This window comes from Furipterus horrens, unplaced genomic scaffold (assembly GCF_987537825.1).
Source record: "Furipterus horrens unplaced genomic scaffold, mFurHor1.1.pri manual_scaffold_5, whole genome shotgun sequence".
Classification (NCBI taxonomy): Eukaryota; Metazoa; Chordata; class Mammalia; order Chiroptera; family Furipteridae; genus Furipterus; species Furipterus horrens.
The window spans coordinates 162,879,785-162,898,102 of NW_028327175.1; the positions used below are offsets into that span (position 1 = coordinate 162,879,785).

An 18,318-nucleotide genomic window follows, 5' to 3' on the forward strand; every position below is an offset into this window, starting at 1 on the left:
TCATGAATCATCCTTTTGTCCAGCTTATCCAGAGGGATACTCTCCCCACCTATTAGTCACTTAGTAACCCTTTGGGTAATCAGATCCATCTCTCAGTATCACAGTGCTTGTGCTCAAATAATCTTTTTTTTACCAAAGTACAAACATAGTGAGGCTGGAAATCCAGATATGCCAAAGAGAAGCTGTAAATGAAAAGGTGGAAGTTCCTGACGTAATAAGAAAAAATAAATGTATTTTGGGGTTGCCAAGAATGAATTTTTTATCTGTGAAATTGTGAAAAAAGAAAAAGAAATTCATGCTAGTTTTCCTATTGCACCTCAACTGCAAAAATTACAGCCACAGTCTGTGACAAGTGCTTAGTTAAGATGAAAAAGGCATTAAATTTGTGAGTACAATATGTGAACAGAAAACTTTGTGTTCCAATTGACAGCAACATATTGCACCAGAAAGTATTGATCTTCAGCAAGGGATCCCCTTAAGTGAGTGACCATACTAACATAATTTTTATTAATGTATTATTATACTTGTTCTATTTTATTATGCTGTTGCTAATATCTTACTGTGCCTAACTTATAAATTGAACTTGATCATAGGTATGTATGCATTGGAAAAAACATAGCATTGATTTATATATAGGGTTTGGCACTATTTGCAGTTTCAGATATCTACTGGAGATTTTGGAACATATCCCCTGTGGATAAGGGGAGACCACTCTATAGTGATGTCTAAATCAGCTGTCCTCAAAGCGTGGTCGGGGGGTCACTAAGGGTCAAAAATATCTCATACTAAGACTTTTCCTTTTTCACTGTAATAAAAACACAATGGGGTTTTCCAGAATGAACATGTTCTATACAACAGATTGAATGCAGAAACAGCTATAAGAATTAGGCCAGGCTTCTGTAGAGGGTGGGAGAAAGATGGCAGCAGCAATTCTGCATTTTGGATGCAGAAGCTGAGAGGGAAGCTGGCCTTGGGGCTTCTTTCATCTCAGACTGTTTTATGCCAATCACACCTTCACACAAGTGCTTCTCATGACATTTCTGGAAAATGGGAGAAGAATAATAAAATTGGTTATTCTCCACAACTGCCTGGAGAACCTTGGAGACCAGCAGAAATCTACCATTGTCAAAGACAAATAAAGTACAGCAAAGGCAAGATATGGTATTTGGCAAAATTGATTCGAGGAATGTCCCATTGACCAGGCCTTTGCTCAACTGGAATTCAGTGACAAAAAAGGAGCCCAAATATTAAAGAGATTCTTTTAGAAGCACAAGAGATGGCAGTGAGAGACCACAATGTGGAATTCAGATCCAATTTATACATAGCTGAGTCCACCTCAGGGCAAGGCCAGTACCTGAAATGCATTTGATACCATGGCAGAGGTTGCTTTGGGATCAAGGAGGTTTATTGCCATTATTTTGTGAAGTTGGTGGAAGGCCCTCCACCTCCACGTGAGGCTCTATGATGGAGGAATTCAGACTCCAGTGTATATAGTTTGCTGTTTATTTCCTAAAAACAAACAATATTTAAAGACAAATGCTTTTAATGACTTGTCATTGAATTATTGAAATACGAAGTACAACTGCTAGTTTTTTATAAGGTTGCCCATCTCTCTGAGCCTCTGGGTATATTTAATGCATTTGCAATTTGGAAGGGCAAATCAGCTTTAAACATAGGAACAGACTATAATTCACTAGACTTTTATGAGTACCTTTTGAAGGGAATGTTAACTTTTCAACTAGTGGAAGTTTTGATAGTGGACATGAGTAGATTATAGGACAAGAAAGCTTCTCCTTATTTCACTTGGTTTTCCCTTGGGAATGGGGGAGGGAGTGTTGGCAGTGAGCATAGCTGCATAGTGTTTCATTGCAGTATTTTAGGGCATTCTGTAATTCTGTTTTTTCTCTCTGTTGGTATAGGCCAATGGCTGAGGGATTATGTTTTCTTTTACTGTTGTAGCAGTAACTTGAAATTATAAGAGTTTATTAGGTATATTTAATTTAAAACTCCAAAATCCCTTTAACTCAGAAAGTTTTCTTATAGTTATTAATAAAGACTGTTTTCATGTCTCCTTCTAAAAAAATAAAATAAAAAGAAGAATTAGGCCAGACATTAAAGAGATTTGCAGGAATGTAAAATAATGCCACTCTTCTCACTAAACTCTTTTGCTTTGGAAAATATAGTCATTTTTAATTTAAAATGGTTATTTATGTGAACATGTAACAAACATTATTTTTAAATGAATCAATAAAAAATATTTTACATGTTTACATGACTGAAAATTGTCAATTTACCCTGTAAATAAAATAGCTCCAAACCTTGAGGCAGATTTACTGTGGAGCTAAGAAAATTTCAGGGGCTTTCATGTGCACCAGCCCTTTCCAAGGCCCTGGAAGTGGCCCTTGCAATATGTTCATATGGTATATGCTTTTATAAAATTTGTAAAAGTGAACATTTTTAACTGCAATCTCAAAACTTTCCTCACTGATTTACCCTCTGGCACACTCCCCCTTGTCTAGTGGTACTGGAGTGGCTAACAAGTACTTTAAAAACTTGCTGAAGGGATGTTGAGTTAGAATACATTTGGTATGAGTTAATGGGATATATTTTTATAATTCATAATCACTTCCATGTATAGTTAACACATTGCCAGCTGTCCCAACGTAGGAGTGGCATCCAAGAATATTCCTACCACTCATTTTGACCACCCACCTAGCACTGTAAAACAAAGGTGCAGGGCCAGACATTTTATAGCTGTTTGAATATGTCCTATGTTCTAGCATCAAAAATGTATGAATAGTGGAGGAGAAGCAAAGGTGAAATGGTAGTGAGCCTGAAGCTAATCTATGGGAAATTCTTCCAATTATTGAATGTGTAAAATTTTAATTGAAGATTTAGTACTTATCAATGCTTAGTCAATGAAATGGTATTTTTTGTCAGAATTTAATGACGATATCCACAACAAACTAATTAGTGTGTCATCATCTTAAAGAAAACTGATGTGTCATGAACCCTATTAAGTATATATTAAATAGCCTTATTCGAGAGTTTCCCAGATGTGACAACAATCTTAAAAACTTACATGACATTATGAATAACAAATTGTGAAGCTAAAAGAAACTACTAACCTATCTCTATTAATAACATTTGGTTGCACATAAGGGATATTTCATATCAAATGTAGATATGACTACTTAACCTGATCATCCCTGCTTGGTCACAGTGAAGATGAGAGATAACTTGAGAAGTAGAGAAAGCGTGATATGACTCCTCTCTGAGTCGTCAAACATTAGAGCAGAGCTGCTCTAGCTTTAGTACTATAAACCTCCAATAAATCTCTTCTTGCATCTGAAAAAGTTGAACATGTTCATCAATCAGTGAGTCTTATTTTTTAAATTAATTAATTAAGAGAGAGAGAGAGAGAAGGGAGGGAGAAAGAGAGGAAGAGAAACATTGAAGTGTCAGAGAAGCACTGATCAGTTGCCTCTCACACACCCCCAACCAGGGACCTGGCCCACAACCCAGGCGTGTGCCCTGACCAGGAATCGGACCTGTGACCTGACCAGGAATTGAACCTGCAACCTTTTTGGTTCATAGGCTGGCACTCAATCCACTGAGCCACACCCAACAGGGCTTAATGTTTCTTGACTAAAGTATTAGTAGCTATGGTAACAATTAAGGAACAGAAGTGATTTTAAACTGTCAACCTAGTCCTCACACTAAGCACCAGGAAACAGTACCTTCCTGCTAAAAGAAATTTGAAGTCTGTGATTTAATGAAGGCAACTATAGCAGAAACAAAGCCCCAGCCCAACTACATTAATTCAACCCCCATATAACAACCTGACAGAAGAAGTGTGTTCATTGCCAGGTGTGGACACTACTTACCAGAAGATAGTACTGTTCTACCTACAATGTTCAGCAATCATTAGAAAACCATGAGACACACAAAACAAACAAAAAAATCCGTTGTCAAGAGATAATGTAGTCAGCAGGAATGGACTCAGAGATGAGCCAGATGTTGGAACTATCAAATAAGGACTTCAAACTAACTAGTGAAAATAAAGTGAACAACATGCATGAACAAATGGAGACTTTCAATAGGGAGATGAAAATGATAAAAGTCATATGAAAATACTAGGGGGAAAACAATTCCATGACTTTTAGAGATGAATAATCCTTTTGATGGACTTACTGGTGTATTCAACATAGCTGAGAAAAGAAGATAAAGTCATCCAAACCAATATGCAAAGAGAAAAAAGTGAAAAACAAATAGAACAGAACATCCAAAAAACTGTGGGGTAATATCAAACAATCCTACATATGTGTAATTGGGATCCCAAAAGAATAGAGAGCAGATGGGACTTTAGAAATATTTGCAACTGAGAGGCTTCAGCAGCTGTGGCTCCCAACATGCCCTTGGCTGAACTGACCCCAGAGAGTCCTAAAGGCATCTGGGCCGTGCTGTTGAGCCTCCCGGGGGAGGCAACAGTATCAAGGCACCTAAATTGGCCAAAAAAATCTGTGTCTGCCATCTGGCTACTGAGGACATGCTAAGAGCCATGGTGGCTTCTGGCTCAGAGGTGGAAAAACACTGAAGGCCACTTTGGATGCCGGGAAACTGGTGAGGGATGAAATGGTAGTGGAGCTCATTGAGAAGAATCTGGACACCCCTCCATGCAAAAATGGCTTCTCTCAGACTGTAAGGAGGCAGAAACATCTGACAACCTCATGGAAAAGAGGAAATAGAACTTTGATTCTGTGACTGAATTCTGCATCCCAGGCTCTCTGCTGATCCAAGAATCACAGGAAGGCTGATTCATTCCTTGAGTGGCTGTTCCTACCACGAGGAGTTCAACACCCCCAAAGGAGCCCATGAAAGATAACATCACGGGGGAAACCCTTGGTCCTCCAATCAGATGATAATGAGTAGACCTTGCACATCTGCCCGGAAGCCTACCATACTCATACTACCCCGCTGGTGGAGTACCACTGACACATCCTGGACCTCTGTTGTTGTGCTTCCAAGCATCCTAGCCTTCTCCAAAGGCAAATCGTAGTAAAAGAAGGCCAGGTGAAAGTGCACCACTGCTCATCACCCTGAGGTGTGATCCCTGCTCTTAGGTGCAGGGCAGAGAGGAAGGGCAGTCAGCGTAAGGATAGAGAGTGAAGAGTGGTAAGGGGTTCAAAAAATATATTGGAAAAACAGCAATGTTGTAGTGATGCTATTTCTTTTACATATAGTAGAAGTCTTAAAAAGTGGGACTAATTTTTTAAAAAACTGATTGGAGGGAATAAGTAGAAACAGGGAGGTACAGTACTAGTTCTAAGAAATCAGTTTTCATTTACTCTGGACATGTGAAAATATTTTCTAAAGCCAGTGCCCTGAGTCCTCAGCTTTTATCTCAGAATCTCACTGGTTGCCAGCCCAGGAATGCAAGAGATCAAACTATTGTCCTGTCTGTCCTAAAGCTTGGGACAGGGATGGTTTGACTACTGACCCTGGTTCCCCATACCTTGAGATCAAAAAATCATCTCCACATTTGAAGGAGATACCGGGTGTGCCGTTGGGGGTGTGGCAAATCAAATTTACAGGAGTCGTAGGGAGAGTGGGACAGGCTGGTCTCACTCTCTTCCCGACTTACCGCTGATTTTCCATTCTACCTGCTCTCATGGGTAAGTTCTCAGCAAACACCCAATGTGTACCGCAATCCTATGTTCTTGCCTTCTTTTATCCATGATGTGCAAATGGCTCCTTTAAATTAATGAGAAAGTGTCTTAGCAACATCATCCAAAGATTGTCCTTTTAACCTTCAAATCCCATGACTGGAACCACTTGACAGCACTGTGATGTATTTTCAGTCCCCACTCAGTTGCCCATGTCTGTGGGTCATTTATACATGTTCTTTGATTTTACACTTCCCCTTCTTACCCCCTTTTCTCCCTCCCCCCTCCCCCCTTGTTACTGTTAGTCTACTCCTTGTTTACATACCTCTGGTTCAATTTTGCTCATTTGTTTGTGTTGTTCATTAGTTTCCTGTAATAGGTGACAGCATAACGTATTTTTCTTTCGTTGCCTGGCTTATTTCGCTAAGCATAGTTCTCTCTAGTTCCATCCATGTTGTTGCAAATGGTAGAAGTTCCTTCTTTCTTTCTGCTACATAGAACTCCATTGTGTAAATGTACCACAGTTTTTTGATCCACTCATCTACAGATGGGCATTTAGGTTGTTTCCAGCACTTGGCTATTGTAAATAGTGCTGCTATGAACATTGGAGTGCATAGGTTCTTTGCACTGTGATGTATTTTCAATGAGGTGCCTTTCTTAACTGACCAAATGCTGCCTTGTTTGGCCACTAAATCACTGAAGTTTATCATATATATCTTTTTTTTTTCAGAGATAATGACAGATAACATTCCAAAAAAATAAAAACACATCAAACTGCAGATCCAAGAAACTTACTTTACTCCCAATCAAGGGTGACCCCATGCCCTGATAAGCTTGAGTCATATCAGTAACATGACAACCTGTCTCACCACAGTGCTTGGTTTAAGAATGGGCACTTAACCCAGTTCCCAAACAATTCTTTGACCTCAGGAATTGTTTGGTTAGGGGATCAGAAAGTGGAGCTTATAGGCTAAATTGATCCCAATAAAGTGGAGACGAATACTTTTGTTTCATGCCTGAGGGTAGACATACTCTCTGGATAAGAATAAGAAAATAAATAGCCCTAAGATCTTCTGGCAGCCATTTTCCTACCCTAATAGAAGCCAACTTGAGCACAAAACCAACACATGAAATAGGTCGGAGCTAAGAAAAACTGAGAAAAACCTTAATTCTATGGTATCTGAAGTCTTACCTATAGTTGGATGTTTTAGCTATGCAAGCTAATAAATTTCCTTATTGTTTAAGGAAATTAAACTTGAGTTTTCCTAAATCTTGATTGCAAGTAACCAAACACCTCTTAACTGATGTTATGAGTTACTTTAGAGGAGGCTCCAACTCAGCCTTCAACTGTTATTTTGTTTTGAAACAAATTTCTAATTCCCACAGATGTACTTGTTTTCCAAAAGTAAAACAATGGTGTCAGAAGAATACTGCCTTTTACCAAGCAACTGCCTATCTTAGTTAGTTATTTATTCATCCGTTCAAATATTTATCGAGGAAAAAAAAAAAAAAAACAAAACCCAGCCCTGACCATTGTGGCTCAGTGGGTAGGATGACATCCCGCAAAGCAAAAGGTTGCCAGTTCAATATTTCTGGTCAGGGCACATGCTTGGGTTGCAAGTTCAGTCCCTAGTGGAAACATATGCAGAGACAGCCAATCCCAATCAATATTTCTCTCACACATTGATGTTTCCTTTCCTCTCTTTCTTCCTCCCTTCCCCCTTTCTTAAAAAAAATTTTTTAACCCCAAATATTTATTGAGCACCTACAATATGCCAGGCATTGGAAATATACTGATGAATAAGGCATAGTTATTTATCAACTTCGGTTGTAAATAATTTATGAATAGCATGACAGCTATATCAGATTCCATTTACTCCGGTTCCATTTTCTGGTATCTTTCCTTAACAATGAATGTATCACTCTTTGAATATAAATAGCTTAAGTCCTAAATAGTCCTAAATATTAAATATTTTCAGTTTAGTCAAGGAACTATATAAATGACCCGTGGACATGGACAACAGGGTGGGGATTGACTGTGGGAAAGGGGGTGGGGTGGGCAGGGGAGAGCAATGGGGGGGAAATGGGATGACTGTAATAGAATAACAATAAATTAAAAATAAAAATAAAATAGATATTTTAGAGTGCTATAGTTTTCAGGGGAATATCCAACAACTATTCTGTCAAACATAGGAAATATTTATAAATTTTTTAAATATTTTACTAAAAACAGTAAGTTACATTTCAGAAGAATGTTTCTGTTTATAAACAAACAGCATTTGACTTGGCTGTCTGAAATATTTGTAGAGCTTGGCCAATCCATGCATTCTCCCACCTCAGTGAACTTGTCAAGAGCTCAAACAAACCAGGTGAGAATGCCAGAAATCTCAACTTTATTTGGTGAAGCAAGACTCAAGAGTTTAGGACATGGAATTGACTCAGTCACAGAGTTACAGTATTTGGTCAGAAGAAAAACTTCTGGTCCAGAGGAGCACTGGTGGAAGCAGTGAGCCCAGGTGCTTCTAGTCCACCATTAACAGGAAAGCAGGTGACCCTAAGTGAATCGCTTTAATTTTTATGCTGAAATTTTCTTCATCTACCAAATAGTGAAAAAACTCATTTTAGAATCAATTGAGATAGTTGTTTTGAAAGTTCTTGGAAAAGTTTAAAGTCCTTACTGTGTTTATGCAAGTAATCATCATTGGATGCTGTGTAGTATAGAATTGTATGAGGTTTTGTTTTGTTTTGTTAGTTTTTAATCACAGAACCAAAGTTGATGAATTTTACACCTGTTTCAATGACTTTGGAAAGAATTATGAAATGGAATGATTGGTATTAATCTTAATGGATACAAGGCATAAAGAGAAGGATGCTTACTTACAGCATCTATAATTAGTGTTAGCTCTTAAGTTAATCCTAAAGTTAAAGAACACTGCTTCATATCCTTTACCAGTTTAATGAATACTTTTATTAGAGTTACTGTGCTAGATTGGTTGCACTAATAGTCCTAATTCTTCACTACTTCCAGTATTCATTCTGGTGTAGTAAAAAAAAATTTTTTTCATTTTCCAAAATGAAGTTTGGCTTTTGCCCTCAGTTTCTGGGAGGCAATCGCATGCCTGACAGGAGTGTGTTTATTTGCCTGGGAGCCTTGAGTCAGATATGCTGGATAGTCTAACAATATGACTTAGAATGGGAGTTGACCACACCCAATAGATTCAGAGTAGGGGTTGGCCGTGCCAGAAAGACCAAGAGTGCGATTTAGGGTGGGGACTTTGGGTGACAGAACCTTAGCCCAAACTCTGGACACCAATGCTTGGGTGAGTTTCCCTCGTTGGCAACATCCTATATATATTGTCACACATCGGTGCTGGGAAAGAAATGCATCCTGACTATGGGAAGAGAACAATGGAAGCTCCACATTTAATACTTCCCTAGACTCCCTTTGTCTGATTTTAATCTGCACCCTTTCCCTGTAATAAGCCATCACTATGAGTATAATAGTTTTCAGTCAGTTCCGTGAGTCCTTCTACAGAGAGTGGTTTGGAAACCCCTTGAACTTGCAGTTGGTATCAGAAGTGAGGATGCTTTCTTGTGGGTCTGTTCCCTCTAACTTTGTATTTGGCTTGAACCCCTCACAACACCATTTGCCACGTAACCTTGTAATACCTTCCGATTTTAACTCTGGGCCTGATTATAAGATATGCTTTGTGATGCAAACAGAAGCTCGCATATTTCCACTTGTGCTTTTGCCCTCTTCCATCATCATCAAAAGAATGTGCTCAGGTTAGCTTCCTAGCAAATGAGAGACACCTGGTACAGAGCCAGCCCACCCACCCCCACCCCACCCCCATTGTCCAGGCCAGAACCATTTTAGATTATCCAACAGTGTACATGAGCCAGATTAAGATCAGCAGAATCACCTAGTCAGCCACTCCAGGTATGTGAGTAATAAACCTTTGTATGCCTCTGTGATTTTGTAGTTGTTTATAAAACATTATTGTGACCATAGATAATAGATAACAGCTACCTCCTCAAGTTCCACTACAACGTAGGGATAAAAAGAATATGGATCAGATTTCCGGCCAAGATGGAGGCATAGACAGACACACTGCATCTCCCTCCACAACTAAGAAGGAATACAACTACCTCAAAACTAGAAACAACCAGAAGTTCCAGAAAATCAAACTACATGGAAGCCCAGCAAACAAAGATATAAAGAAGAAATATTCATCCAGACAGGTAGGAGGGGCAGACCCGGGGTGAAGAGGATGTGGTGTGGTGGCGGCAGCGACAGCGGCGGCAGCAGCAGCGGCGGACTGGCGGAAAGCGCAGCCACATGTTTTAAAAAGTCAGGAGGGACACCTGGGGAGCGTTCCAGCTCCTCACCGGACATCGCAGCTCATGGTCCCAGCACTGGGGAAAATCAAGCCTCATTGCTTCTGACTGTGCAGACTAGTGGGGGTTGGGGTGGAGGCAGAAACTGCCAGTCTCAGCAGAGTCCTCTTGCTTAAAGCATCCCCACGGTCCTAGAATGTCCATAGACCCAACCGCTCTGGGAACAATGGCCAGGGCAGCACCTAGAGGGGTGCCAGTCTGGTGTGGAAGTGGGAGAGGTGCCTGGAAAAGGGGCGAGTGCTGGGCAGGTGGCATTTTTCACTCTCGGAACCCTCCCCCACATACAGCGCCACAACGTAGTGAAAGAGGTCTCCCTGTACTGACGGATCTCTAAGGCTCCACATAACAGGAGTGACAGCTCTACCTGGGACATGGAGGCAAACAAACACAGGAGCCTGTCAGAATGAGGAGACAGAGAAGTATGGCCCAAAAGGGGAAACTGATTAAGTTCCAGTGGGAGAACTAAGCGACGATGAGATAGCCAACCTAACAGATGAGGAGATAGACAATCTAACAGATGCAGAATTCAAAACACGGGTGATAAAGATGCTCACAGGCTTGACAGATATGCTTGAATTTGGCAAACACATAAGAGAGGAAGTGAAAGCTATAGTAAGTGAAACGAAGGAAAATCCACACAAAACCAGTGGTGAAGGGAAGTAAACCGGGGTTCAAATCAATAATTTGGAACATAAGGAAGAAAAAAAGTCAACCAGTGCAGAATGAGGAAGTAAGAATTGAAAAAAAAAAAAGAGAAAAACTTCCCAAATTTTGTGAAGGAGTTGGACATACAGGTCCGGGAAACACGAAGGGTCCTGGGCGAGCTGGACCCAGAGGGGACCACACCAGGACACATCATGATTGAGATGCCAAAGGCGAAAGATAAAGACAGAGTCCTGGGGGCAGCAAGAGAGAGGCGGAGGGTTGCCTACAGGGGGTGTCTATAGGACTATCAGCTGATTTCTCAGAGGACACTTTGCAGGCAGGAAGGGACTGGCAAGCAGTATTCAAAGTGATGAAAGGCAACCTGCAACCAGGATTACTCTATCCAGCAAGGCTATCATTTGGAATGGAAGGGCAGATGAAGTGCTTTCCAGACAAGGTAAAGCTAAAGTAGTTCTTCATCACCAAGCCATTATTATATGAAATGTCAAAGGGACTTATTTGAGTAAAAGAAGATCAAAACTATGAACACTAAAATGACAGCAAACTCACAACTATCAACAACTGAATCTAAAATATAAAAACAAAATCCAACTAAGCAAACGAGAATAAGAAACAGAATCATAGGTATGGGGATCATTTGGAGGATTATCAGCTGAGAAGGAGGAACGGAGAAATGAGGAATGGTGCAGGGACTAAGAAGCATGATCGGTTGGTACGAAATAGACAGGGGGAAGTTAAGAATAATATAGGAAAGGGTGAAGGCAAAGAACTTATATGCGCGACCCATGGACATGAACTAAGGGGTGTGGGATTGCTGGAGGGAAAGGGGTTACTGGGCAGAGGGGAGCAAAGGGGAAAAAAATTGGAACTACTGTAACAACATAATTAATAAAACATACTTTTAAAAAAAGAGAGAATATGGATCATATAAATCATGTGGAAAATCTCCAAATTTTCTTCATCCAACACTGGAAACTTAATGATCATGTATTTTATAATCCATACATTATAAATATTAGATATTTAGGAATTTATGCAACTGAGATCTAGAGAAGTGAAATAATCACTAGATTAGGTAACAGAAAAATGACATTTGCTTTGGGATATAACCCCACATAGTGTACCCTTTGTCTCATACACAGAATTCCTCAGATATTGAGGTAAAGATGCAACTATACAAGACACTAGAGAAGTCACCAGTTAACTATGGTTACAACCCATTATTGAAAGCCTTTTGTTAGGCCTTTTAACTGATAATGAAGCGGATAATTTTATATCTTTTTCATCTTCTGCCAACTTTCTGAGTGAATTGCTTGTGACTATAATGAAATGTCCAACAGTAATCATACTTTTTTAAGGGTGGGGGGAGAGGAAAAGCAAAGAATTCAATTAATAGGAAACAAAACTGTACTCAGTCTAGTGACTGTATTTTACTAACAAAATCATGTATTCAAATTAATTTTGACCTTGGTATACCCTAATTGTTCTGTTTCATCTGTCTTCCAGGTATGCATAGACTTTAGTTTTGGTTCTACTCGCTGCTGTGTTAAACATCACTACAAGTTTGAGAAGATGGAGAAGAAAACCTATTGTACTTCAAAAAGAGGCGTGGTGTGGTCTCATGCTGGGAGTGCTTTCCAGGTGTCCCTCCCTACTTTTTAAAATGTGTGACTGCACTTTCTGTTGGCCTGCTGCCGCTGCCACTGCTGCTGCCACTGCACCGTGTCCTCTCCACCCCAGCTCCGCCCCTCCTACCTGTCTGGTGTATTTTCCCCTATACCTCCTACAAGGTACAGTTGAAAACCCTGGACATTATATATGAGAAACACAAGAGGACTCTGAAGGGAGGAGAGAAGAAGGTAGACCAGCTAGGGACCTTGGGACCTGAAAAACAGTACATTGAAGATGGATGATTCAATTTCCCATCCTCAGGCTGTGGGAGTCTCCGGAGGAGGACCAAAGCAGATGAGAGAGGGGAAAGATGGAAGTCTTCCAAGGACCTCAACTGCCCTTGAATGCAAAACCTGAATATTAAGAATAAATGAGGAGGTGATGGACAGGGGAATAAAACAGGAGAATGAAGGATTAAAAAAAAAAAAAAAGCAAGTGTTTCTTTAACAAATAAAAGAGCTTTACTCTAAAGAGAAGCATAAGGACCTCCCAGTGCTTATGGTACTATTGGCTATGCAAACAGGCAGGGCTCTTTGCCTGTGGCTTATTACTTAAAGGGCCCTCATGTAAACCCCTTCCCACCCCTGTCCACTAAGATCTATTTCTTGTCCCACATAAAGTGAGATAATATCCAACTATAAGTCTGCTTACGGAGTGAACTTGTAATTTCTCTCTAAGTTTACTCAAGTATGCCCTATAGCCTAATGTCTTCTCCTATAACTGGTCAAAGATAGAGTAAAGGGGCTGTTGTCTTGTTACAGAACCCCTGGGCTGCTCCAATTGAAAACAAACCCACGGGCTCTTTAGTTAGGGGCCCGATTGCCCGCCGCCAAAATTATAACTCTCAATACCAGAGTTTAGTGAAAAGAAAAAGAATTATTTATTTAACAGTTATATAGATTTAGTTATTTGCGGATTTCTGTTGTTAAGTCTTATGCTCTTTAAAACACCCACAAACACATATCCTTGCCTCCCCCCCTTCCAAAACAGGCTAGTTTTAGGAAAGTCACAGAAACCGTTTCCCTACTTTCCAAACACAGTTCAGCTTTACCAGCAGCTGCCAATCATTCAATCCTGATTGGGGAGGTCCTTTCTGTGCTGTGGTGCCCTCCAGCTCTCAATGCAGGACCGCCTGGATTCTCAGCCTCCTTGCAAACTGCCTTCTTCCTGCAAACCACGTGGATCTTCTCTCCTTCTCAAAACTGCATGGCGAGAGCCTCTTAAAGCAGCCTGGAGACCCCTTCTCCAAGCCACATGGAGAAGGCCCCTTCACCAAGCCACGTGGAGGGAGCACACGAGAGAGCGAGAGCAAGCGCGAGCGCGCGAGTGAGAGAGAGTCAGAGAGCGAGAGTCTCAGAGAGAGAGCACCAGCGAGAGCCAGAGAGAGAGTCCAAGCTAAAATGTCTGCAGCTGCTTATATATCCCTGACTGCGTCCTCTGACGCAGTGGGCGTTGCAAACAGTTCTGACCATTCACAGACCCTTACGTAGGCTCTGTGTGCTTTCCATACCGTCCCCTGGTTCAAGACTCCTCCCATCTGCCTGAGGCTTTGGATGCATTAAAGCCATTTGCATAAGAAAGACAGTAGCCACCAGCCTCAGGCATGTGGAAGCATTTGAAAAGCTGCTTACTTCTCCCCATCCCCCAGCAGCAAACTCTGGGGATTTTTGGACTCCCCTGTTTCTGTAACAGTCTCAACTGCTTGTGTGTTCATGTGCATATGTACCCACATACCCATACCATACACACATGTGCATACATAATTTTTGATGGCAGAAATAATGTTATTCACCACTGTATCTGTCATTGTAGCATGATGCTTGCCACATGATAGGCTTACAATAAGTATCTGTTCAATGAATTAATAAACACATATCTTTAGGTATATTGTTACTTTCACAACCTAGACTATGATTCAATGACTTGAGGCTCAATTTGTGCCCTTAACAATGTATGATGTTAACTTATTATATGATTAATACCTGCCATTGCTTTGAAGTTACACATGTCTGAGAAAAGACGATTTTTACCTTGTGACCTAAAAAAAAAATCTATGAGGATTAAAATTATTTATACATTTGTTGCATTTACTAACCATGCATTATGATTATTTGCTAATGATTTGGTTAAATATTTTAACAGCGTTACTGAGCTATAATTCACATAACATAACACTTGCCTATTTAAAGTGTGCAATTCAGTATTTTTAGTAGGTTCATAGAATTGTGCAATCATCACCAAAATTTTACATTTTCATCACTTAAAAAAAGAGGGAAAGACCCCTGTATTCCCATTACCAGTCGTTCCCCATTCTCTCCAACACTTTCCCCACTCCCTCTGCCCCAGGCAACCTCTAATCTACTTTCTGTGTCTACAGATTTGCCAATTCTGAACATTTCATTGAGGTATATAAATGTAATGTGATCTTTTGTGAATGGACTCTTTCAGATAGCATAATGTTTTCATGCTTCATCATGTTGTAGCATATACATTCCTTTATATTGATGAATAAAGTACCATTGTATGTCTATACCACATTTTGTTCATCTTTTCATCAGGTGATAGACATTGGAATTGTTTCTACTTTTTGGCTATTTTGAATTATGCTGCTATGAAACCTCATAAACAAGTTTTTATGTGGACATATGTTTTCAATTCTCTTGGATATATATCCAGGAGTGGAATTGCTGGGTCATTTGGTAACTATGTTTAACTTTTTGAGGAACTGCCAGACTGTTTTCCAAAGCAGCTACACCATTCACAATCCCACAAGTAGTGCATAAGGATTCTATTTTCTCCATCCTCACCACTCCTTGTCATTATCTGCCTTTTTGGTGTGGCCATCCTAGTGGGTATGAAGACGTATCTCATTGTGATTTTGATTTGCATTTCCCTGATGGTTAATGAGCCGTCTTTTAGTACTTATTGGTTATTCTTCTACCTTCTTTGGAGAAATGTTTATGCAAATCCTTTGCTTATTTTAAAATTCAATTATTTATCTTTTTATGACTGAGTTGTAAGTATTCACTGTATATTCCATGTACAATCCCTTATCAAATGTAGGATTGGCGATAATATTTCCTATTCTGTGGGTTGGCTTTTCAAGTTCTTGATGGTATTGTGTGTAGCACAAAAGTTTAAATTTTGATGAAGTCTGTTTTTTTTATTTTGTTACTTGTGTAAAAAATTAGCTGGGATTTTGACAGGGATGCATTGAATCTGTAGATCTTAACAAAATTAAGTCTTTCAATCTATGAACATGAGATTATTTCCATCATTCCAATATTTTCCAATATATATGTCATTTTCCCTGCCCCACCCACCCAGTCAAAGATACATACGTTATGGTAGCCAAGGGTATAACCTCTGTGTTCTCATCTGTAAAGTGCAAATAGTGATACATGGCTCATAGGATGTGAGGATTAATAATAAATATGCAGAACAGTTTGCATAGTGCCCAGAATACAGTAAATTCTCAGTTAATCTGAGCTATTTGTCTTAGTCTGTTTGGGCTGCTAATGAATACAAGATGCCAGAGACTGGGTGGCTTATATAGAACAGAAATTTATTTCTCACAATGATGAAGGCTGGAAGTCCAAGATCAGGGTGCCAGCATGGTTGAATTCTGGTGAAGGTTGCAGATTTCTCCATGTATCCTCACATGGTGAAAGGGCCAAGGGGGCTATCTCGGGCCTCTTTAATAAGGGCATTAATCTCACTGACCAGGACTCTGCTCACAATCACCCCTCCTCCCCAAAGGCCTCATCTCCTAATAGTACCACCTCGGGCGTTAGGATTTCAACACATGAACTTTGGGGGATGCAAACATTCAGACCATAGCACCATTTTTATTATATAGCACTTAATGCTTAGTTGCTCAAAAACAGTTATTTTGATTTTTTTAAAAATTAGCCCTAGCCAGTGTGGTCAGGGGATTGAGCGCTGGCCTGCGAACCAAGGGGTCGCCAGTTCAATTCCCAGTCAGGGTACATGCCTGGGTTGTGGGCATATTTGTCTTTCATCAACTGGCTATGGTATTTTAAAAATTAGAATGGTCAAAAGTAGAGTAAAACCACAATTAATAAATGAGCACAGGACATCAGACATTTTACAAAAGGAGAACAAGGACTATTCAATCTGAAAACACTTTCAATCTCTATAGTGATCAAAGAAATAGAAAAGTTTTTTCTAAACCAAATGCTGTTGAATCTTTTCAATGTGACAATACATAGAAAGAGCCATTGGTTTTATTTTCATTTTTTTAAGGATTTTACTTATCTATTTTTTAGAGAGAGGGTAAGGGAGGAAAAGAGGGAGAGAAACATTGATGTGAGAGAGAAACATTAATTCCTTTGGTTTATGGGATGATGCCCAAACCAATGAGCTATACCAGTCAGGGCAGAGCCATTCATTTTAAAATAAATTTTATCCCAATAATTCTGCTTTGGGTAACTTACCTTAAAAAAAAAAAAAAAAACTTGAAAGTATCAGCACAGAGGTATTTAGGTGGTACTTCTGTTAATTTAAAATCAAAGCAACTTAAAATATCTAAAATAAGTATGACTATGTTTGAATATATTACATAGCCAAAAAATTATGAAGCTTCTATAAAAACATAGAAAAGTGCTTACATCATGTTTCATGAAAGCAAGTTAAAAAAATATGTCATCTGGTCCCCAGTTAGGGGTGCATGAGGGGCAACCACACATTGATGTTTCTCTCCCTCTCTTTCTCCCTCCCTTCCTCTCTCTCTAAAAATAAATAAATAAAATCTTTAAAAACTGTATTAGAGACCTAACTTTCCCTAAGTATGCTTCCCTATTTCTTTGGAACTTTTTGACTTTATATCTTGTTTCTTTCAAATTCTCTCTTCCTTCATTAACGATTGTCAGAAGCATGCTCTGCCATCCCCCCCAAGAGTCTGTTTGAGATGCACTCTGATATAAAGCTTGGGTGCTAATGGACAGGTCCAAAGAAATGGTTGGTCAGCTCATCAGAGCTGTTCCTCTTCCTTCCCATGTAAAATAGGTACATCTTAACGACATTGGATTTAATAATTCTTATCTCCTGCAGTCTAATCTCTGCACTGAAGAGTGTTTCTTTTAAAATGTAAGTTAAATTATTTCACTTTCCTGTTCAAACTCTTCTGTAATATCCCATTTCTCTCAGAATTAAAACCAAAAACCAAAAACAAAAACGTTACAATGGCTCTGTAAGAACTTTAAGACTTGTAAGGCCCTATGTGATCTGGCTACTCTTTGACCTCATCTCTGACCACCATACTTTATGCTAGCCTTTCCTCAAATCTGTCATGCACACGTCCACCCTAGGGCCTTTGTATTTATTGGGGTTTTTCTGCCTACAAATCTCTTCCCATAGATACTCACTTTTCTTTGCTTTATGGTCTTTGCTCAAATACCACCTTATCAATGAGGCTGACCACCTTATATGAAATAGCAAAATCCTTCCTCCTCTTATCTTTATTTTTCTTCCTAGCACTTATAACCACCTGACACATTGTATATTTACTTGTCTGGTTATTTGTTTTCTCCTCTAGAATAATTATACGAGGACAGAAATTTTTATGTTTTGTTTTCTGTGATATCCCGTGCCTATAACAATCCCAGGCACATTTGGTACTCATTCGATATATGTTGACTGGGTAGACTTCAAAACTGTCTTCTCATATAAGCTTTCAGTCAGGTGGAATCCTCTTGCCCTGGTTGGTCAAGGGTGCATTCTATTGTAAGTTCAAACACATCTAGACACAGTCTTGTCCGCTTAAATTGGCAGAACTTCATGAAAGTCAGTGCTACTCCTAAAGTGGGCAGACAGGTTTTTTTCATTCGGCGCTAAGCCACGGGCATCTCTCTGGACAACTGGCACAAGCGCCACAAACCCCGGGGGGCAAGAGAAA

At 39.7% G+C, this 18,318-nt stretch overlaps 2 pseudogenes; both read left to right on the forward strand.

Annotated features, from left to right (window-relative positions):
- The first annotated feature begins 896 nt into the window (after window positions 1–896).
- On the forward strand, window positions 897–1,465 carry LOC150010279 (large ribosomal subunit protein uL22m pseudogene; annotated as a pseudogene).
- Window positions 1,466–4,406: 2,941 nt separating this feature from the next.
- Window positions 4,407–4,995, forward strand: LOC150010280 (adenylate kinase 2, mitochondrial pseudogene; annotated as a pseudogene).
- The last annotated feature ends 13,323 nt before the right edge of the window (window positions 4,996–18,318 follow it).